The sequence below is a fragment of the Vespula pensylvanica genome, chromosome 3 (assembly GCF_014466175.1).
Source record: "Vespula pensylvanica isolate Volc-1 chromosome 3, ASM1446617v1, whole genome shotgun sequence".
In the NCBI taxonomy this organism is placed as follows: domain Eukaryota; kingdom Metazoa; phylum Arthropoda; class Insecta; order Hymenoptera; family Vespidae; genus Vespula; species Vespula pensylvanica.
In genome coordinates this window covers 1,337,596-1,361,595 of record NC_057687.1, presented here as the reverse complement: position 1 = coordinate 1,361,595, position 24,000 = coordinate 1,337,596, and the positions used below count along the sequence as shown (strand labels likewise).

General features: G+C 34.4%; 1 protein-coding gene across 10 annotated transcripts in view; it reads right to left on the bottom strand.

The window, feature by feature from the left end:
* LOC122627550 (teneurin-m) overlaps positions 1–24,000 on the bottom strand; it is a 674,747-nt gene that overhangs the window by 187,617 nt on the left and 463,130 nt on the right. The window lies entirely within an intron of this gene.

Sequence of the window (24,000 nt, the reverse complement as noted above, 5' to 3'; positions counted from 1 at the left end):
TGAGAAATAACGCTGAACGTCGTCGTTAATGTCGAGTACGAAGAAAAACTCGTCCGTTCTGTGTGGGTGGAAACGCTTTACGTTCTCGAAGATGTAATTCGAACGATTTTCATTCTTAACGAATTCTATGTTCGAAAGTCTGTGTCCTTCTTTCGTGTCAGAGAAAATGAAAGTTCGTTGAACTTGTATAATCGTTAAGGGATTTATCAGAGATTCATATTTTTATTAATTAATCCGATCTATTGATATATGTATATATATATATTTTTTTTAATACTTAGATTCATCTTACAAAAGAATAATTTCTGTCAATTTTTATCTCGATTATTTTTTCGTTTTTCATATAACGAAGCTAAAGAAAATCGTCGTAAAATTGTTAGACACGAAACTGTTTTTTTATTCTTAAAGAATCGTTTAAATTATCTAATTTATCTTCGAACATCCGTGTCCTCCTTTTGTGCCAGAGAAAATGAAAGTTCGTTGAACTTGTATAATCGTTAAGGGATTTATCAGAGATTCATATTTTTATTAATTAATCCGATCTATTGATATATGTATATATATATATTTTTTTAATACTTAGATTCATCTTACAAAAGAATAATTTCTGTCAATTTTTATCTCGATTATTTTTTCGTTTTTCATATAACGAAGCTAAAGAAAGTCGTCGTAAAATAGAAAATTGTTTTTTTCATTCTTAACGAATTCTATGTTCGAAAGTCTGTGTCCTATTTTCGTGTCAGAGAAAATGAAAGTTCATTGACCTTGTATAATCGTTAAAGGACTTATCAAAGATTCATATTTTAATTAATTAATCCAATCTATTGATATATATATTTTCCTTAATACTTAGATTCCTCTTACGGAAGAATAATTTCTATTTACTTTTACCTCGATTATTTTTTCATTTCTTAAAATAACGAAGCTAAAGAAAAAATCGTAGTAAAATTCTTAAACACGAAACTGTGTTTTTATTCTTAAAGAATCGTTAAAATTATCTAATTTATCTTCGAACATCTGTGTCCTCCTTTCGTGTCAGAGAAAATGAAAGTTCATTGACCTTGTATAATCGTTAAAGGACTTATCAAAGATTCATATTTTAATTAATTAATCCGATCTATTTATATATATATATATATTTTTTTTTAATACTTAGATCCATCGTACAAAAGAATAATTTCTATCAATTTTTATCTCGATTATTTTTTCATTTTTTAAATAACGAAGCTAAAGAAAATCGTCGTAAAACCGTTCGACATGCAACCTTTTTTTCTTTTGCGAACTTTCAACTTAGCGGATATATTATTTAACTATTCCAAAAAAAAGAAAAAAAAAAAAAAAAAAGAAAAAATAGAGAATGTGTTAAGAGCCCAAAAAAATAGGACACTCTTTCGTTATCATCATTCTCGTTATACATAAACGATCTGCGAGAAGAGAGTATCCTTTTTCTAGAGTTTCACGCAAGCGAGAGATGCAACGTTGAGTTTACTGAAAGTAATTTTCCCACTCCTCTCTACACTCCTCCTCCTCTTACTCCCTCCAACTCTTCTCAGCATTTACTGCGATCTCTCCTGAGTTTTCATCGAGATCCTCTCTTATACATCCATGAAAAATCGAGGCAGACTTCTCACTGACTTCGGGGTCACTCGGTTCGCCCCATAAAGGCATTATTAATTCAAGCCAATCCCGACGCGGCACGGAACGAATTGCCTCTATAAAATGTAATTTCGGAAGAGTTCTGATCCTAAATTTTGGATGGCAGCTTCAGCCTGGATAGTTTCATCCGGATGGAGCTTGCTCAGTCCTGACATTTCATTGGATAACTTTGGAATGCTGTCTTCTTTATTACCTATACACACACACACACACACACACACACACACACACATATATATATATTATGTACTTGTTTAGTCTCTTAAACATTTTTAAACATATTTCAGAAGATACGTGCTTATGTCATTCGTTTCTTCAAATGAAATTTGACGACGACCATGACTCTTTTTTTTTTTATGAGAAATTCACAATCAACACGAATCGCGAAGCTATTCAAGATTATCAAAGAGAAAATATTTCTTATTGATGTTTCTGCACGAATGTTTACTTTCCATATCTCTTTCTCTCTCTCTCTCTCTCTCTCTCTCTCTCTCTTATTCTTTCTTTTTTACTATCTCCTGACTTCTTGAATTTTTCTTCCATTTCGAGAGTGAGATCTTGGACCTGAGATGGAATATCATATAGAATAGATAGGAGACTTCTAATAAAAATAGCTAAAGGCAATTCTTATTCCGAGGGCCTAACCACGATCATATCACTTTTCTTTCTTTTTTTTTTCCTTTCTTTCTTTTTCGAATTCGATTGAAATGGTAAAGAAAATAAGCGAAACGACAGTACATATACTCTGGATACGTCGTCGAGCGAATTTTGAGAATATTTTTTTTAAAGGAAAAGATCATCTTTTTTTTTCTTTTTTCTCTTGTTCTCTACGTGCATTACAATCAATGCTTAAAAAATATATATATATATATATAATAAAATGAAAGAAAAAGAAAAAGAGCGCACGCTCATCGATAAAGGTTATTTTTATGCTTCGCTGTAAAATTCTTATAGACGGATGATAAAAAAGCTAGAATTTCTCGCGATTCTCCTGTGACGTCACTACGTCCATAGATCCGTAGATGATAGACTGTTATGCTTTACCGTTGCGGACTCGTACATCGATGCAGTTTAATATTTTACATATTCGGATCATCCATAGAATTCAAGATAGCTAAGGGAAAAAGAAAGTATTGTGAAAACGAACTCGATTGTTCCTACTCGATCGAGAATATTTCTTTATCTTCTTTCGAATCGATCGATAAAATGTTTCCGATTTTGTCGAAAATAATGTAATAAGTAAATTTACGTTAATATTTACGAGACAATAATTATTCTAACGAAGTAGTTGATAAACATCGAGATCGTTTAAATTGACAGGAAAATTATTCTTTTAGAATATGCAATCTTAAAATCGATAAATTGCGATAGATTGTAAAACAATACGATTATATGAAAAGTTTAGAAATCTTCTTTAAAAAAATGAAAAGGAATAAAAAAAAATCTACTGCTACTGCTATTGGAAAAATGGAACATATCTAAAAGAAATATATAGTATTTATTCTGCCAATATTTGTTTGCACGAAACGTACAGATAAATGTATCTATCAATAAAATTGTTTGCAAAGTTGCCGTATCATTTATCCACATCTTCTTCATTCTCTATTCTATAATTTTATCTAGAAAAAAAAATGTATATATATATCTTCTGTATAATTGATATAATCCTACTAAGTGAAGCTTAAAATTGTAATTTATAGCTCGTTAATTAACGAGCTTCTTGAAGAATCTTAAAGAGTATAATCACCCGTGATCCTTCTAATCGTCTCTAATTTATGGATTATCTAGTTGAAAGAAGTACTATTATTAGAGAAGATAGTTGAAAATATTTTATACAAGGGTGTCCAAAAAGGTAGGAACCAAACCAACACTATGTATTACCGAGATCAAATAGATGAAAAAAATTCATACGAACTAATGTTTAAAAATGCTTTATTGAAAACATATATGCTTTTAAAGATATTTATAATTTGTTATGACGGTTATAAAAAATGTTTGAAAATTTCTCAAATTCAAAATCGGAAATTCTCAAATATTTCAATCGTATTGAAAATAATAGTAAATGCACTTTGAATACATTCTCAAAATTCGTCTTCCATAATCGATAATTGTCATCGAGAATTATAATATTTAGAAAGAAAAAAAAATTATGATTACAAAAAAGAAAATTATAATACGAAAGAAAAAAAGAAAGAGTTTGACAATTATTAATTCAAACGTTTCCTATAATTGCAACTATAAATTATAAACATCTTTAAAAATGTATATCTTTTAAGTAATGCATTCTTTGATCCAAGTTTATCTGAACTCTTTTCATCTATTTTTTGATCTCAGTAATAGATGTAGTATGTTTAGTTTCAACCTTTTCGAACAGCTTCTATACATAAATTAAAAAAATATTTATTTCCTATATATATATATATATATACACTTATTGATAAAAGTTAAGAAATAAAGTAATCAATCGTTTTCCCATTCCTTATATTCTTTATCTCCCTCTATCTTAGATTGAAACTAAAAATAACATAAGATAGCACGATCTACGAAATATTATATCATTATACTATTTTTAGTTTCAATCTCTCTCTCTCTCTCTCTCTATATATATATATATATATATATATATATATATATAGATACATATATGTAGGTATATATATATACACATATTAAAAGATAAAGAATAATATAAGATAAAAAAGAACAAACGATGAGTTTCTTAACTTTCGTCAACAATTACACACACATACACACACATATATATATATATATTAAAGATTTCGAATAACGATACGAAGATGATTCAGTATCTAACAGAAAAGGTGGATCGATGAATTTCGTAACGGCGAATTTCCGCGGCCGTAGTCCCGGTGTGCTGGGAGGGTGGTGAGCCAGTAGTGCTACTGGCGTTGGCGGTCGGTGAAGGGGTGGGGTGTTGGAAGAGAAGTAGGAGGAGGAGGTAGTGGAAGAGTAGGAGGAGGAAGAGGAGGAGGAGGAGGAGGAGGAGGAGGAGGAGGATGAGGAGGAAGAGGAAGAAGAGGAGGAGAAGAGAGTAGGGAGGGTGTAGGTGGCTCGTGAGCGAGGACGAAATCAATAGCGCCGTCGGGTTCATAGCGCCGCGCAGGAAGCGCCCTGTAGAAAAGGGACAAATGTAAATAAATTTAAATCAGAGCGCGGTAATAGCATGGTGGATAGAGAAGAGAAACTTAGGCTCTGCTTTTGCTACTGCTGGTGCTGGTACTGCTGGTGCTGGTTCTACTGGTGCTGTGTGCTACTGCTGCCATCTTCAGCATCGTTACGATGTCGTTAAACCCGCCAAGCGGATTATTCCTTACTGAAGACCCTACGAAATTCGCTTTAATCAGCAAAGAGTTGAAAATCTTTCTTTCTTTCTCTCTCTCTCTCTCTCTCTCTCTATTTCTATCTATCTCTATCTTTTTCTTTCCTCTTTGTATTTTTCTCCGTCCATCTCTTGTCTTTCTTCTTCATTTTTATTTTCCTTTTTTTCAGCGTACCAGTCTATCTTCTGTGATTCTCTTCGAACCTTCGGTGTTAATCTCGAAGGGTGGACAATTGCTCGAAAACCGTCACTATCATTCTCTCTCTCTCTCTCTCTCTCTCTCTCTCTCTTTCTCTTTCTATCTTTCTCTCTTTTTCTTTATCTCTCTTTTTTTCTTCACTTCTTTAATACGCATGGATATAGAAAATCCGATTTCTTTTGATCAATCTCTATTCCAGAGTCGTTTAGAGGCTCTCTTCTTTCTTCTTTCCGTTGATCGTTTTCTCCTTTATAGTAACTCCTCTCTATCTCTCCCTTTTACTTTCTTTCGATCAGCAGCCCTTAAGGTATCAGCTAAGTTGCGATAAACGGAAATCCGGCCGAAAGAGAAGGGGAGAATGAAGATTCAGCAGGTACTTATTCTTTTTTGTAATATCTTTTATCTTACAAAGGGATACAATTTTTCTCTCATCGGCCCGTCCACCAACTGGACTATACACACACGCGCACACACACAGACACATATATTTTCAACTTAGAAAATTCTTCGTCGACGAATCGAATATTAAAATTTCTTGAGACAAGTAAACGTCGAGGACGATAAGTAAAATTAAAAAAAAGGAAAATGAGAAACGAAAAACAAAAAACAAGAGAAAAGAAAATGGAAGAAAAAAATTGATTACGAAATAAAAAGGACCGAAGTTAAAGTGTGCGAAAAGACTCGTGAGCTTGTGTATTGTATATGCGCGCGTTCGCGAGTATCACGTGAATCCAGCATCAACCCGGTAAACTAGTTTCGCTCGATATTCTACCCACTGTGGCCTTTGGTAACTTTATGACGGACACGTTCCCATATTGTTTCTGTTTTGTGTTTGGTCGCTGACCTGCGCTGGCGATCAGAGAGGAAGATGCAAAATGGCTGAACCTGCTATATATTCCATTGTCGTTGATTACTATTCCATTTCCTCCGTTACGCTTATAAAGAGAGAAGGAAAAGAGATATTCACTGTACTTCTCTCCTATCTACCTCGTTCACGTTTCTAGCGAATGAGAAAAAAAATAGCTACTCGAACGAACATATTTCTATATATATATATATATATATATATAGATGAAAAAAAAATATATATATATATAGGGAGTCCAAAAAGGTTGAAACCGAACTTATACTATTACTCAGATCAAATGAATGAAAAAAATGTAATATTTCAGAGATAAATTTATATTCGAAAATTTCTTTAATGAAAAGATATATGCTTTTAAAGATATTTATAATTTATTATGCTGCTTATAAGAAATGTTCGAAAATTCCTCTCTCTGTAAGAATGCAGATTTCTATTCGAAGTAATGATTGTCCAACTCTTTCAAATATTATAATCGTATTATAATCGTAAAATAATAATAAATACATTTTGAATATATTCTCAAAGTTTATCTTCTGTAAACGATAATTGTCATCGAGAGTTATAATACTTATAAAAGAAATTATAATTATAAACAAAATATTATGATATGGAAAAAAAAAAGAAGAAAGAGTTTGATAATCGTTAATTCAAACATTTTTTATAATTGTCATTATTAATCATAAGTATTTTTAAAATTATATATCTTTTAAATAAAGTATTTTTGGGCATAAGTTTATACGAACTTTTTTCATCTATTTGACCTCAATAATACGTAGTATAAGTTTGGTCCCAACTTTTTTTGGACATCCTGTATATATATATCAAAAATATAGAATATTATATGTATATATATATATATATATATATATATATATATATATATATATAAATGTTAAAGTAAAAAAGATGAATAGTGCTGGACACTTCGATAATTCCTAATGGTATAATACTATATATAGAATTATTTAAAAAATCATCGCAATACGTTCTCGAATTGTTAAATAAAAATATTCTCGAATAAAAATCATATTTTAATGAAAATATTGCGATTCTGCATTTTCAGTTAGAGGATGGTCCGAAGAGAAAATTTTAGAATTTTGGAATTGTGTTCGGATAAGTAAATTTGTCCCAGCAGTGCCATCGACATAATTTAATATCGATTAATTGTTTAAAATATTTTTATCTTTAAAATATTTGCTATCACCATTGGGAGATAATTTATCTGATTATACTATTTTTACTTGATTATATTATTTTAATTTACATGATTATATTATTATTATAATTTAATATATCCTTGAAAATAATACTTAGAACTAAAAAAAATTGAGATTTATAAGTTGATTCTTTTCAAATATATTTTTATTGTTTTAAATCGTTGAGAAACCATATTATTAATGATAAAAAAAAAATTGAAATAAATACGGTATTATTATGGTTTCGGTTAGAACCGTTGAAAAAATACTGGTTTTACAAAAAATAATGTTTTTTTTTTTTTTTAGGTAAAACATCGGTTTTCAGAAAATATCTATTTTAAATTTGCTTATAATAGAATGTCACGTATCTAAATAAATATTTTTGAAATTTGATAAAGTGTATTCAGTTATAGACATTATTGAATACGTCGAGTTCGAATTTTCGTTAAAAGAAATGAAAAAGAATGAAAAAAAGAAAAAAGAAACGGATTGTCAGATTCGTACGATTGACTTTTCTCAAACAATGAAAATATATAAAGCTTAACCATCGAGTTTTTTAAAACTTTCTTAAATTATACGTTGTTGTTCTTATTCAAGAACAAAAACAAAAAAACGAAACAAAATTTCATAATTTGCTTTTGTACATATTCTTTCGCATTCTATATATGTTTATATTAATTTACATTTATGTATTCTATATTATATATTTTATCTCAACTTATATATTCCTTCGACGATGTAAATAATAAATCTAACATATACGTATTACATTTAATAATTTCAATAAGTATTAACATGCGTGTCATATTATAAATTTCGAAGATGATAGTTTCTCAATGGCCGTACATACTTACAGATAAATTCTCATCTATCTCGATTGATCGTGAACGAAAATCAAGAACCCTTGAGAAAATTTCTATTTATATATTCTTAGATTCGCCATAGTATACTTACGTTCGACAATATCGAGCTTTATCTTCGAAAAGAGAAATAAAAAGAGAAAACTATATCCCCTTTCACTCTCATCGTAGAACATATCGACTTTTAAAGGGCAATAAAACAATGTTTTCTTATTCCGTTCGCTCGATCTAGTAATAGACTCGTTCGATTCGATTGCATCGGAAACGAGAGAGGAAAAAGTAGATGAAAATCAGAAAGAGAATCAAAAGATAAAAGCGAATAATGCAAATTGCTGTATTTCCCGCGTGTATAGTCCCAAATTTATCGGACGATGGCATTGAAGTATTTTCAACGAATTTTCTCGAATGGTAGGTTTCTAGTTACGAATACTATACTCGTTTTCTCTTGAAATTGACGGCTGAGAGGCATAAAAAAAAAATAGCGTTCGATCGTTATTCGCACGATCGTTATTCACGAGTTGGTAAGAGCGTTTTTCTCCTCACGAGCATTTACGACGAACTATTCTGGCAACCTCCAACCTATTCTGCTCTCATTCTCTCTCTCTCTCTCTCTCTCTCTCTCTCTCTTTCTCTTTTTTTCTCTCTCTTTTTTTCTTGCACACTCGTTCTTTCCGTGCTTTGCTCTATCAGAAAGCCGTCCCCTACCCGCTTTCATCCCTCTGTACCATTTTCCTCGCAACATGACGACTGCTTGCTGACGTGATAATAAATTCCGCTCGTTCATTTCATACCCTACAACAGCATCTTTCTCTCTCAAACTTTCTCTCTTTCTCTCTTTCTCTCTTTCTCTCTATTTCTATATATCTTTCTCTTTCTCTTTCTCTCTCTCTCTCTCTTTTTTTATTTTCTTTTATTCTCTTCTGAATGTTGTAACTATCGTTTGCTATCTCTAGCGGTGTATCATCTCTGTTCCTTTCTATACACATACACATACACACACACATGTATATATATGTATATTAATATATGTACATATATGTATATATATATATTATATGTAAAAAAAATTATTTAATATATATAAAATACATAAACTACATTGAGTAAAAAGTTCTTACTAAAACTAGGTCGAAAGGTCAATTGTTATCGAGATATATAAACATTTTTATACGTTAGTATCATAATTGACTTACTAAGCTTCTATCAACGCGTATATTTTTATTAGTATTTATAAATCATCTTCTGAATGTTCTTATTCAATTTCCAAAATTACATCGACTATTAGTCACTTGTCAGCAACTCGACGTCTTTACATGGAAAAGTTTTCTTATCGAAGAGTTCACTCTCCTGCGCTGTTTCGAAATCTTCAACAATGTTTCCGCGAATCAAACTTATTTCGATCAAAAGTGCTTTGGACGTGATGGACCAATTACGTGGCTCCCCTCGATCTCCTGATTTCAACCCTCTGGATTTCCTTTTATATGGATATTTGAAAAGCAAAGTGTATTCTTCGTTGATGAATAACTTAGAAGAATTACAAAAGTGATTTACTAATGGTTGTTAATTAAGAAATTATTCGACAGACATGTCGGATTTTCGAGAGGTTCGAGACTGTCTGAGAAGAAGATAACGAATGGTATGAAAATGGAAGGAGGATATGTAGAATATTTACATCTTTTGTAAATTCGAAAGCCAATAGTAAGTCGATCGTAATAATAACATAGAAATGTATGTATCTCAACCTTTGTTGATTAACCTTTTCTGTCTATGCTTACTAAAACTTTCTTATTCAGTATAATATGTTCTATACACTGTATAAATATTTAGTTTTTTTTTTATCATTCTATATATATATATATATATATATAAATCCATATATATATATATAGATGCTCAAAAAAAAATATATATCCTCTATCTAAAAAAGAAATATATATATATGGATGCTCAAAAAAAATATATATATCTTCTATCTAAAAAAAATATATACATATATATGGATGCTCAAAAAACAAATATATATATATATATATATATATATATATATATATATCTTCTATCTTTATCTTGTTATTTTTTCTGTATTTCTCCTACATATTCTACGTCTATTAAGATATTCCATTCCATTCGAAAATCAATGTCACATATCGTTTTCATTGCAAAAACTTTCTGCTCTCTCTCTCTCTCTCTCTCTCTCTCTCTCTCTCTCTCTCTCTCTCTCTCTCTCTCTCTCTCTCTCTCTCTCTCTCTCTCTCTCTCTCTTTCTTTTACATCCAATCAACTCGACATCAAACTCTACCAACAAATTTTAATCTAACAAAATCTAAACTAGGTACATACATACGTCAAAACTAATTCCTACATGATCTCTACACATTTCATTCCAATCATTTAATAATACCAAAATTTATATCGTAATCATTGAGACTTCGAACTTATGAAGTTCTTATTTCGAAGAGCACAAAAACGTATACCTATCTCTAGAAACACACGCAACTATTCATCCATGTATATTTATACCCAACAATTGAAAACATTCTGTTTATATCGACTTTTCACATCTCGTTAGGAACGTTATCACGAAAGAAAAGAACAGTATGAGAGGAGAGATAGACCGAGTCGGATCGTCGGTAATGTGCCTTTCGATTTTTATTCGAGGGAGCTGGGGGTAAGAGAAAAAAAAAAACAGAGAAAAGAAAAGATAAAGAAAAAGAGGAAAGAAGAAAAAAAAAAGACAAAGAAAAGAAAAGGAGAAGAAAAAGAAACCACGAGCTTGCAGAAGGGTGTTAGTGAAGAGGAAAGGGGGAAGAAACGACGAAAGAAAGAACGCATCGAAGGAGAAGGAGAAGGAGAAGAAAGAGGAGGTGGAGGAGAATAGGGAGGGGAGGGGAGGGAGAAGAAGGTAGACGAAGGTAGACGAAGGGTCGAGCCCGAAAGCGCTGGAATAGCTTTCTCTTCGGCAGTGAGCCACGTTCGAGAGTGTGTAAAAGCGAAAAAAAAAGAAAGAAAAGAGAAAATGAAAGAGAGAGTGAAAGAGAGAGGGCGATGAGGTTAGGCAGGGTGCAACCCTTGGGATATATAGCAGCATGCTCGTGGTTCGACCCTCTTTTCACTCTTGCGTCATGGCATGGTGCTGGTGGTGGCAGCAGTGGATCGTAAAAAATGAAGGAAAGGTAGGAAGAGAGAAAGAGATGAATAATCAAACGGCCCGACTAATGCTTGGACATTGTTTGAACACTCTTTCTTCTATTACACTCTAATATACATATTATCATTATTATTATTATTATTATTATTATTATTATTATTATTATTATTATATGTGTGTGTGTGTACATATATATATATATATATATATATATGAAGCGTGTAACAACAATAGGGTGATATAACCGAACAAAGAATGATTTCTTGTGAAAAATTAAAAGAAAGCGTAGAATGAAGGTTTTGTTCATAAAATGGTTCCATTTTTGAGGATATATTAATATATTTTATGTAATGATATAAAATAATAATAATAATGATTATATAATATTATATAGAATAAGAATAATAATTATTATATAAAGTTATGCAAAGTAATAATTGTAATTATATAAAATTATATAAAAGAAAATAATTTATATAATTATATAATTGATTTTATATGATTGATATATTTTAATATATTAAAATTTGATAATGATAAATTATTTATTCAAAAATAATGATAATAAATTAAAAAATCTATTTATAAAATAGATATATAAAATACATGCCTAAATACATCCGTATTTATCTTAGATAGGTATAATATCTTATAAGATATAATATCTTATATATTATCTAAAATAGATTTAAAATAGAACAAAAATAATCCACTTTAAAGATGATTTCGTTCTGTTATTACGATCCCACGTCGATCAGGATACCGGCGACTTTAATAAGGTTCTTGAACGGTAACGTTTCCATTGCATTATTCAAAACAGAGGATCATGCTTACGTATTCTTGCGTAATATATCTTGATATCGTTATGGATCAAAAGAGATTACTGTTATCAATACGATAATACTTACAAGAGGAAATAGATTATAACATTGCTCGTGTTTGTAAACACAAACGTATTGGAATCAAGGAATAAATCTGTTAAGTCGAAACTTAACACTAACTACAAACGAATCGAATAGATTTTACAAATTGTTGTTTTTTTATTTTTCGAAATGAACTTTCATAAAAAAAAAACAAAAAAAACTGTACTCTACGTATATTTTACTAATTTTTATTTTTCAAATGAAATCCTACTAAGTCGTATCTACATTATTGAAATACTTTGTATAAGATTTCGATGATGTATCATCGAAAATATTTTAATCGTTGATCGATCGTAATGATAATAATCGATTGATTATTTACTCTTAATTAACGCAAACAATTTTGGTCTAGCGTTTCGTTGTCATAGCAAAACTCATAAAGAGAGTTAAAGCTCGAAAGACGAAAGGAAACGCGATCCTTGATTGCGAAATTCATGCTACCGTAGAAGAAATAAATAACATCCGTTCATTCTCTTTCTCTCTTTTTCTTTTCTCTTCCTTCCTTCATCTTTTTCCTTCTTGAAACGTAATTTAGATAGCGGAGGACCGAGAGTCCACCAACACCACCACGGCATTCATTTTACCTTACTATTTATGAAAACTCATTTCTCGAAGGAAACGCCGAGAGAATAAGAAGCCCATCGTTCTTTCCCAATGCTTTCTTCTTCTTCTTCTTCTTCTTCTTCTTCTTCTTAGTCTTTTATTTTTTTGTTGTTACCTGTATTCGATTATTACAGGTATACACATTGCGACATTTTCCTAGATACATCTTCTCTCTGATGTTATTGGGATCGTGTTAATAACGAGTCTGGTTTCTTTTAACAATCATTATTAATCTTGATTCATCGACTTACGATTGGATGTTTTACGTATCATAAGTTTTTTTCGACGGAGCTTAGATAAGTAAAATGAAAAAAAAAAAAAAAAAGAAAAAGAAAAGAAGCATTAAAAAGTTGTTGAAAAAATATTACAATAATTCTACTCGAAAGAGAAAGAAAGAAATAAAGAAAGAGAGAAAAAAGAGAATAGTAATAGAAATAGAAAATTCGGCTAAGTTCTCACTCGCCTGGTACAAGTAGATAAACGAGGTGATGTGGATTTTGCCTCGGAAAAGCAATTCTCTCCCTTTTTTCCCCTTTTATTCACTTTTTCTCCTTCTTTATTACAACGATAACGGCTCTGGCGAGATGTGGTTAATATGAAGTATCGTAGGAGATGGAGGAGGTAGAAAGAGAGAGACAGAGACAGAGAGACAGAGAGAGACAGAGAGAGACAGAGAGAGAGAGAGAGACAGAGAGAGAGAGAGAGAGAGAGAGAGAGAGAGAGAGAAAGAAAGAGAGAGAGAGAGAGAGAGGTGAGAAGAGGGAAGAGAAGTGAGTGCGTGAGAGAGTGAAAGAATGAAAAAGAGGGAGGAGGAAAAAAAGAAGAAAGAGAAAGAGAGAGACAGAGACAGAGATAGGGAGACAGAAAGAGAGAAAGAGAGAAAGAGGGTGAACCCTATGAACACACGAAGGTTTGGAAAATGTGAAGGTAAAGGAGCAGGACCAGTGTTCCCATGAGAGAAGTTCGTTGCTACGAGGATTTGGAAGGGAAGTCTCTAGTACCAAAGTCTACCCACCATTCTTAAAACTCAAACCACCCATACCAACCAATCTTTACAGTTCGTTCGTACATTCTCTCTCTCTCTCTCTCTCTCTCTCTCTCTCTCTCTCTCTCTCTCTCTCTTTCTTTTTCTCTCTTTCTGTCTTTCTCTGTCCTTCTCTTTGCTTTCGTTCTTTGGTTCTGTCTGTCTTTCTCTTTTCTCCATCTCTCTCGCTCTCTTTACTACCTTAGATTTTCACTAATTAATTCCTTCGACTCACGGGCGCGGTCGAGCTCGTTTATCGGCAAGAAAGCGACGAAGAGTAAGGGACAAAAGGGGAGAAGTAAAAGTTCGAGAGAACGAGGAACCTTTTGACCTTAAACGTTTTCCCAAATCAACCAACTAACTAACACCGAAATGGAAAAGGCAAAAGATCGAGGAGTCGTTAAAGAAATGCGATACTTTAAATAACAATAATTTGATATTTAGTCCAAAGTTATACTATGGTAATCAGGGATATACTATGATATAGAAAAAGAAATAACTCACTTTCAATTCCATCATTTATCGACTTAATAATCCAATCAGCTGACTCACCTGAAACAGAAAGGAGAAGTTACTCGTTAGCGTTATTATCTTCGTTAGAGAGTACACAAATTCTTTTCTTTTTATCATTAATAGTTTGGATATCGGATATCAAAGTTTATTACGGGCGAAAAAGTGGGCCCTTTAAAAGTATCAGAGGAAAAGGTGCTACGCTTGAATCGTCGATATATCGATCGATTGAAAGTCTATTTTGTAGGACAGTAAGAGATCATCGTCGAAAATCCTATTTCTCTCTCTCTCTCTCTCTCTCTCTCTCTCTCTCTCTCTCTCTTTCTCACTTTTCTCTATACGTATTTTTCGCGCGTGCTGACGATTAAAATGAAACACCAAAGGGGGAGTAAAAAAAATTCCAGAGAGATCGCGTGTTTACACCATCTCCGATGCATGAACAAACTAATGCTCGACAAAATTCGAACGCTCGGCGAAAGATTAAAAAACAAAAAGAGAGAGAACGATGAGGCAACGACCGGAGAGGAACAAGAGAGAAAGAAGAAAAAGGGAGAAAAGAAGGAAACAAAATTAAAAACAAAAAGAGAGAAAAGAAAAAAAGGGAGGCGAAAAAGAGGAAAAAGAAAAAGGAAAAAAGACAGAGAGGGGGTGAGAAAAAAAAAGAAAAAAGAAGCGCTCGGTGGTTGGTGGGAGGGGGTGGCGTGGGTGGGGGGAGGAGGAGAAGAGAGGAGAGGGGGTTGGGAGAAAGGGGTTGAAATAAATTTGGTGCGACGGTGCTCGAATTACGGTGGCGGCGTGGACGGAATAATTGAAAGGCAGGGCGCGTCAACGATGAGGAGAGCAAAGGGCCGTGGCAAGTGCAAATTGAACCCCGGGACAGGATGCGTTATCGGCGCTACCGTCAGCTTGTTTGCAAAGTGACTCCGACCATGCAAGCTGAGATGAAAAGAAGAGACAGGAACACGCCCATGGTGACCGGACCAATGGCGAACGACGATTGCGACCATGTTTCGGCATCGAATTTACTTTACTCCCAATTCGATTCGAAAACTCCTATGTCGCAGATCTGTCGGGGATTTATAAAAAAAAAAAAAAAAAAAAAAAAAAAGAAAAAAGAGCTGAAACGAACATTTTTCAACGTCGTTCTTTCAAAGACCTGCTCGATATTTCGAAAATGATTAAACTGATTTACTACGAGCGATTAAAAAGTGATCTGAACGTAGCAAACAATTCGTACATGATTTTCGTTGATCGTTTAGAATCATTTTAATCGAACCAGGAAAATCTAAGGTTCGCCATTCGTTCGTATTCCTTCTTTCTTTATTTTCTTCTTTTCTTTTCTTTTTTTGGTTTTCTTTCTCCTGCAAGAGAGCAAAAGAATTTCTTCTTTTGTTTATTATTTTCTGCATGACGCAATGCGGTTATTATTTTCGCGATTTCTTTCTTCGTCTAGTAACGTGGTCGTCGTTCCAGACATTCTTTCGATGCCTTTCTCTCTATCTCTCTCTCTCTTTTTATCTCTATTTCTCTTCTTCCTTCTACTTCCTCCTTCTCTTCGTCCACCACCCTTTCCACGCTCTTTCTCTGAGTCGACGTTCCGAAAGGCGTACGAGCTGACGTTGATGCTGTTGCGGAGCGAGATTCTAATTAAAAAATTAGCGTTAATTACGACGGCTGCGTTCGCGTGCTACACAGCACTGCTGCGACGCAACTAAAGCGAGAAAGGAAGCGTCGAGGCGAAAAAACTCGACGAATGCATTTTAATCAACGCTTTCTCCTTCTCTCTCTCTCTCTCTCTCTCTCTCTCTCTCTCTCTCTCTCTCTCTCTCTCTATCTTTTTCTGCGCATTTCTGTTTTTCTTCTTCGCGAAACGTTTTCCTCTTCTACTTTTCGTGGGTCGTTTTCGTTTCTCTTTTTCTTTGAATCCTTTGGCTGAGCTCGAAAGATAAGGGGATCCTTCCCAAACCCAAGGTACACACCCCTGCTTTCTTCTCTCACCACCACCATCACCATCACCATCACCATCACCATCACCATCATCACCACCATCACTATTATCAACCACGTACAGAGACTCTACTCTTTTTCGTTTCGAATTTCTCCGAAGCTCACGGGATCTACCCTACTCGCGATGCGTCTCGGAGCAGCTTCACGACTTGAATTCTTTATTGAAGCGAAATTCTTCTCGTGGCTTTCTCCAGATTTTTCTCAACCCTTCTTCCCTAACGTCTAGCCCTCGAAATCGTACGAAAACTTCTAATACCTCGACGATGTTTCTCGGCTATTTTCAAGGTTATCGAAATCTCTCTCTCTCTCTCTCTCTCTCTCTCTCTCTCTCTCTCTGATCGTATATATTATAAATTAATTATTTACTCCGTTCGATATAAGATTCATTAATCATTAGGATAATTACACGATCTCGATGATAAGTTTTTGGGAAACTGATTAAATACATAAGAGAGAGAGAGAGAGAGAGAGAGAGAGAGAGAGAGAGAGAGAGAGAGAGAGAGAGAGAGAGAGAGAAGAAAAAAAAAACATTATTTAAAATGACACTCTAATATCACAAGAAAAGCCTTCGTCGGTCCATTGTCTTTTCCTTGCAGGATTCGTCGATAAAAGCGAGAAGAAGGTTTTACAAGACTCTTCCCCTAGGAACCCTCCAGTGGCGTCAACCCAACGGTATTGACGTTGTCTTCAAGAGAAAGAAAGAGAGACAGAGAGAGAGAGAGACAGAGAGAGAGAGAGAGAGAGAGAGAGAGAGAGAGAGAGAGAAAAGCAGGATCCATCTTTGTCGGGAGCAACGCTATCGGCGGATTAATAAAAACGACGAAAAAACGCCTTTTTCGCGCCTTCTAAGAGAGATGAAGAGAAAAACGAAAAGAGACGAAGAGAGAGAGAGAGAGAGAGAGAGAGAGAGAGGGGGGAGAAAGGACAAAAGAAAAAGATGGATGAAAAGTAGAGAGAAAGTGTATGTATATGATAGAAGATAAAAACTGGATGAAACGTTACTTTTAATCGCGTGAAGCAGCTCGTAAGACAATGTCCGTTCATCCGAGTAGCAAAAGAAGGGCGAGGTCGGCCCTTCGCTTTGGTGTCTGCATCGGTATTTCAAGGGTACACTCGACATCTTTTAACCTCCGCTACTCGAAAGCCAACACTATCGTCGTTTCACCTTCGTAACCGGATCTTGAGATACATATTGTCCTACGAGAGAGAAGAGGTCGATAGATCTAACGTTAACAGGGTTAATTACCCTTGATCGGCACAAACGTTCCGTGTCATTGGATGTTTCCTGTTACTGATGTTTTTTGTTTTTTTTTTTTTTTTTTTTTTCTTTTATTTCTTTACTTTTTTTCCTTGCGTTCTTCTTTTCCTTTCGTTTTCGTTTTCCTTTCTAATTTGTTTCTTTGCATTGTTCTTCCTCTTTCTTTTTTAATTTTGTTGTTTCTTTTCTTCTTTACATCTATTTCTTTTTCTTTCGTATCTCGCCTATCTCTTTTCTTATTATCGGGACACTAAGGAGATTTCATAGAGGGTGAAAAGGAAGGGGGAAAAGGAAAGGGAAAAAAGAAAGGGAAGAAAAGATTCCCTTTGTCTCGAGTCCTTCGTTACCCCCTTTTTTTTCCCTCGATCCACACCGATTTAAATAGGAGACCAGCGCCGTTAGTTATCTGGAATAAATCTCACAGCTTTCCCTTACGAGTGTAAGAGAAAGAGAGAGAGAGAGAGAGAGGAGAGAGATAGAGAAATAGAAAGATAGAGAGAGAGAGAGAGAGAGAGTTAAAGGTAAAGGGAGAAACGACGAAAAGCCTCGGAGCTTAATTGAGAATTTCTCCATTCTCTTCCTTCCTTCCTTCCGTTCTCTTCTCTTCTCTTCTCTTCTCTTCTCTCCATAACCCTAGTCCTCCCTCAGCCCTTACCCCTTACCTCTTACCCCTGATCTCTTCCTCAACCCGAGACGTGCTTGATTAATTCGATTTTAATCTTTAACCGCGCGTATGATTCTACCGCGCGCGTATTCAACGTGACAATAATTGTACTCCATTCGGTGATATTATGCCGACCCTTTTGTCTATCCCATATCCCTTTCTATTACGAAAGGAAAGATAGGTTTTTTTTTTTCCTTCTTTTCTTCTTATTTCTTTTTCTTCTTTCCCTATTCGAAATACATCATACTCCTCTTGTTGTTCCTTAATCATATTTTCTAATAGTCAATCTTAAAAAGAAGAGAATCTCGTAGACTTATTAACTTCCTGGTCGAAACCATAGAACCATGGGACCATGGAACCGTGGAGAAGTTGTGGGCACCGAGTGGTAGAAGGGAAAGAAAAAAAACTTTGCGATAATCGATGACAGGTCGCGGATAACCATTCGATCGGCCAATAGTATCGAAGTCTATGGGGGAAGGTCGAAACCGTATTGAGTGTCGGTGGACAACGTAGATGGATGGATCCATTGGGAATAGATTTGAACGGGGAATAAGATGTATTTGAAATCATTAGGAAATCGGTAGCTGATTAAAGAAGAAGAGAGGGATATATATATATATATATATATATATATATAGAAAAAGAGAGAAATAGAAAGAGAAAGAGAGAGAAAAAGAGAGATCAAAATGAAACGGGAGAGTTAAGCCTGAAATCGTTCATATAAAAGAGTCACGGTGGTCCCTCATTGTCGAGAGCAGTCTATTCATTTGGCGTATTATCTGGTCAGATCACGTGCGGTCGATACTCATCTATAATTTGCTGGGTGCTCCCCATGAACCATCTCTGAAAATCCATCCAGTCGAATCGCACGCTTTTTATTCTATCTATCTATCTATCTATCTATCTATCTATCTTCTTTCTCTTTCTCTCATTTTTTTTCTTTTTCTTTTTCTTTTTCTTTTGCTTGCTTGGCTTCCTTTCCTAACCGGACGAAATTGAAAGAAAATATTATCCAGTTAACCGATCGTACTCCGAGTCCGAGGAGTAACGAGCCGACAGGACGAGAATAAGGAAGAGGTGGTAGGAAGTCGTCGACTAGTTGACCGAAATAGATGATCTTTGACGACATCCGTCCTTGCGAATTTACTGAAGAGACAGAGAGAGAGAGAGAGAGAAATAGAGACTCGTTCAAAGCGTCTCGTTAACGAGACTACGCTCGATTTGAGAATTTTATCGGGTTGAGTCAAACGTTGATGTAAAACGCTAATCGAGCTCCTCATCCTACATACCTTTGAATCTCTTTTTCTTTACCTATCTTTTTTAATTTTTTTCTCTCTTTCTCTCTCTCTCTCTCTTTCTCTCTCTTTCTCTCTCGTGAAAGAGCAAAAGAAAAGAGAGGAAAAAGAGAGAAAAAGAGAGAAAATTTTCGAAAAAGGACGAAATTAGTTACGAGCAAAGGGACTCGATCTACTCTCTCTATATATCTCTCTTTTATTACGGAAAAAAAAATTCGATTCGAAAGTAATATCTTCGGAATACACGAGAAATAGTTGAAATTCGGGCGGTGCTTGTTTGCACGATTTTTGCAGTAGAGTGAATTTACAATTTACAATTACTCGATTGCGTGGATTTACAATTAATCAGTCAATCGATCAGCTGGTCTATCTGTCGATTTCATATTTGACGTATCTGATAATTAAACGTATCTTCATATATGTTTAATGCCAACAAAAAGCGTCCTTTCGATTTAGCAAACGGATGAAAGGGATTGGTAGGGTGGTAACTCGACAACGCGAAGGAGTAAAGGAGATTAAAAGGCAGTCCTCGATTGGAAGGGACATATGTGCGTTCTATTACTAGCATCACCACTACTATTACTATTACTACTACTACTACTATTATTTCTCCGTTGAGTAATTGTTGCGATTTATCAAAACGATATGTTGGGGACGTATTAAGGGCGGTCAGCTGGCGCATAATCTTCGTAGGAACACCATCGTCGAAGGGTTCCACGCGGATCGCAAAAAATCGGCTTTGCCTTTGCCTTCGCCCAAGTATATCGCTCTTATCGCAGCCTTGTTTTCTTTTTTTTCAATCGCACGCTTTTCCTTCAGCAAGAAAGCATACTATCGCGAAGGGTAAGCTCGGATATTATCGTCACATTCGTGAGGTTCGTAAAACATTCTCAAGCGAAAGTTCAAACTCGCAGTCTTTCTCTCTCTCTCTCTCTCTCTCTCTCTCTCTTTTTTTTTCTTTTTTCCCTTTCATGTTTTTCTTTGAATTTCACCAACGAAACCGCTGATTTCGGGATCCTTCCAAGCGAGTGATATTAAATCTCTCTTGGTAGCTCGAGTCATTAATCCGTTTTTCGATTGATCTCGACTAACTGCTGGTTAGAGAATGTTAAAGAAAAAAATTTTCAAGGAATTTAACGAGATATCGTAAAAAGTGAGGGTAAATAAATCATTTTCCAAGATATATCTGAGAGCAAAACCACCCCAGAAACACTCCTTGCAATTAGTAAAGATATAAATAATCAAAGGGTAGTTTCTTGCTATGCTTAAGAACGTTAGGGTTAGGTATACATATCTGGAGACATTAAACAAGACGATATTCCACGTTGTTGTTATATAGGGTGTCCAAAAGTCGATTAATCCACCCACATTTTAATTCATTCTCATTCTACTATGTACCCTCCCCCCCCTCTCTCTCTCTCTCTTTCTTTCTCTTGACAAGGAAAAAGAGAAATAGCGAGACTATATCGGCAAGTCCATTCGTTACGGGAATTATCCAGGCATGGGATCTGAAAGAGCGAATGCCTAGTCGTTGCCGCGAACCCCGAAGAGGGCGTCGACAGAGAAAGAAAGATAGAAAGAGAGAAAGGGACTGGTTGGTTTCGACGGGACTTTTCGTGATGCAAAAAGAGAGGGCTGGTGGAAGAGAGGGCTTGTCAAAGCAGCCAGAGACCGCTCGTAGAGTCGTTCGGCCGTGCTATCAGCTGGCTATCGTTTCGACGTGTATTCAGAGACGAAAGCAGAATGTATTCGAGTGACTCTATAGTCACCTTGGGAATACTCGCTTTCGTTTGCCTGCTACTACTGTATTTTCATGCTGAAGAGGGGAGAATGAGATTCTCTCTCTCTCTCTCTCTCTCTCTTTCTCTCTTTCTCTTTCTCTCTTTTATTCTTTATGTAGAGTGATGAGCGAGAGAGAGAGAGAGAAAGAGAGAGAGAGAGAGAGAAATAGTAGCTACGTATTCGTGTGTGCAAAACGCGACTCGGTCGTTCCCTGCTGATTGCACGTACGTGATACGCGTACGTTCTTCCAGACTATCCAGCCGGTTACTACTCGTTCTAGTCGTCCCTCCAAAGCTTCGTCAAAGGAAGGTTCCAAGGGATATATGTACATAAGTGTGCGTGTATATACGTATATATGTATGTGTGTAGATGGATGGATGTATGTACGTATCGTACATACATATATATCTTCCTGCAAGGATAGCTGTGATCATGGAATGGTAGAATACCCTATCTCTATCTATCTATCTATCTATTTATCTATCTATCTATCTATCTATCTATTTATCTCTCTCTTTCTCTCTCTCTCTCTCTCTCTCTCTCTCTCGCTCTCTTTCTGTTTAGTTCTCTCTGTCTCTTTCTCTCATTGGTCTCGTTGGTTTCGTTGGTCTCGTTGGTCTCGTTAAAAGACGCTGTCATCCAACTCGAAATAGTAAATGTCGCTGATTCTATGATTTTCGGTCAGTGGCTTTGCTTGATATCTACGTTCGATTTCGGGACTACATCGAATTGTTAATGACTTTGATTTATATACGATCACTTTGAGAGTTCGCATGTTGATCGTGTTACACGTTTCACGGGACGAGTGACGGCACGTTACGATACATGAAATTCTGCAAACGTGTTTGAATCGATATTTTCAATGCTTTTCCGATTTCCCACGGAGTTTATCTCGTGATTTCTTTTATAGAAATAAAACACATATAAACACATACACACACATATATATATATATTTACTGGTACGTCTATAAATATATATTTACTTATATACAAGTTGTTCAAAAAAGAACATTCAAAATTTATACGATACATAGAACATACTATACTGAGAAAGAAAGTACAAAAGTAACAAAGAATCTATAAAAATAAAAAAAAAAAAGTAAAAAAGTCTTAACATAGGTGGTAAACATAGGTCGAAAGGTCAACCATTGGTCAATCACAAAACCAATACAGATTTGGTCCCGTCATTCTTCTAAGTTATTTATCAACGAAGAATACACTTTGTTTTTCAAATATCCCCATAAAAAGAAATCCAAAGAGTTAAAATCCACCTTTGACCCAAATGAATTTGATTCGCGGAAACTTTGGTCAAGATTTCGAAACAGCGCGTTAGAGTGAACTCTTCGATTAGAAAAGTTTTTTTATCTAAAGACTTCAAGTTACTGACAAGTGACTAATAGTCGATATAATTTTGGAAATTGAATGAAGATATTCAAAAGGTGGTTTATAAATATCAATGAAAACGTACACGTTGATAGAAGCCAGTAAGTCAATCATGATACTAACGTATAAAAATGTTTATATCCTGGAAACGATTGACCTTTTGACCTATATTTAATAAGACTTTTTTATTCAGTATACCGTGTTCTATGAACTGTATAAATATTGAATATTCTTTTTTAAAGTGTGTATTTATGTTTAGGTCATTAACGATCATAACATTGAAGTATAATTATTATTATTATAATATAATTAATTTATTATAGATACGATATAAAAAGAGAGGATGAAAAAAGAAAACAAGTAGCTTATTAAATTTTGCTTATCAGTGTAACAAAATAAATGAAAATTGTTTTTTCTTATAGTAACTTGTTAGTAATATATAAATTATAGTAAATAGTTATAATAAATTGTCTACTAGTAATTGTAAATTAGTAATTGTAAAATAATAAAAAGTATTTGTAATAATGAATTATAATAATTATAGTAATTGTAAAGCTCGAAATTTATAAGAAATAATAATTTTTGATTACTGATAAACATAATTATTAATAATCTAATAAAATACAACGATAAGAGAGAACATAACAATGATTATAATTAACGAGAAACAAAGATTGAATAATCAAGAATGATAAACGAATTTATAGTGATTCGAGTCGCTCGTATAAATTACGTATTAAATTTTCAATCGTCGTTCTTAGATCAACAAAAAAGATATCGTAAGAAGACCTTGAAGAAATTCGAAGAATCGTAGACGCATGATTGTATACATGTTTCGTTGATTTTACAAAAATATTCGATCGAATAAATCAGGATTGGTTGTCGAACTCTTGTCGAACACAATTTTTTGTCTTTTTGTTTTTAATTATTATTGCATAAACTATTGGAAAGACCAAAGGATAATATCACGAATTGAAATTATTTTGATCGCGAGGTTACGCGATCTATGAAATGGACGCGATTGGTGGACATGAAAGAGGGATGAAAACGAGGGTTGAAGAGGGTGGGAACACCGACGATAACCACCGCTCGACGCCGTGAATATGCATGGCAAAAAAAGTCTGCGCGTGCGAATCGGTAATTGGATTCGTCATTTTCCGCGTTTTCTATGGATGCTGAAAAAGAAGTTGTGGATGAGAAGAGAGATAGAGAGAGAGAGAGATAGATAGATAGAGAGAGAGACAGAGAGAGAAAGAGAGAGACAGAGAGAGAGAGAGAGAGAGAG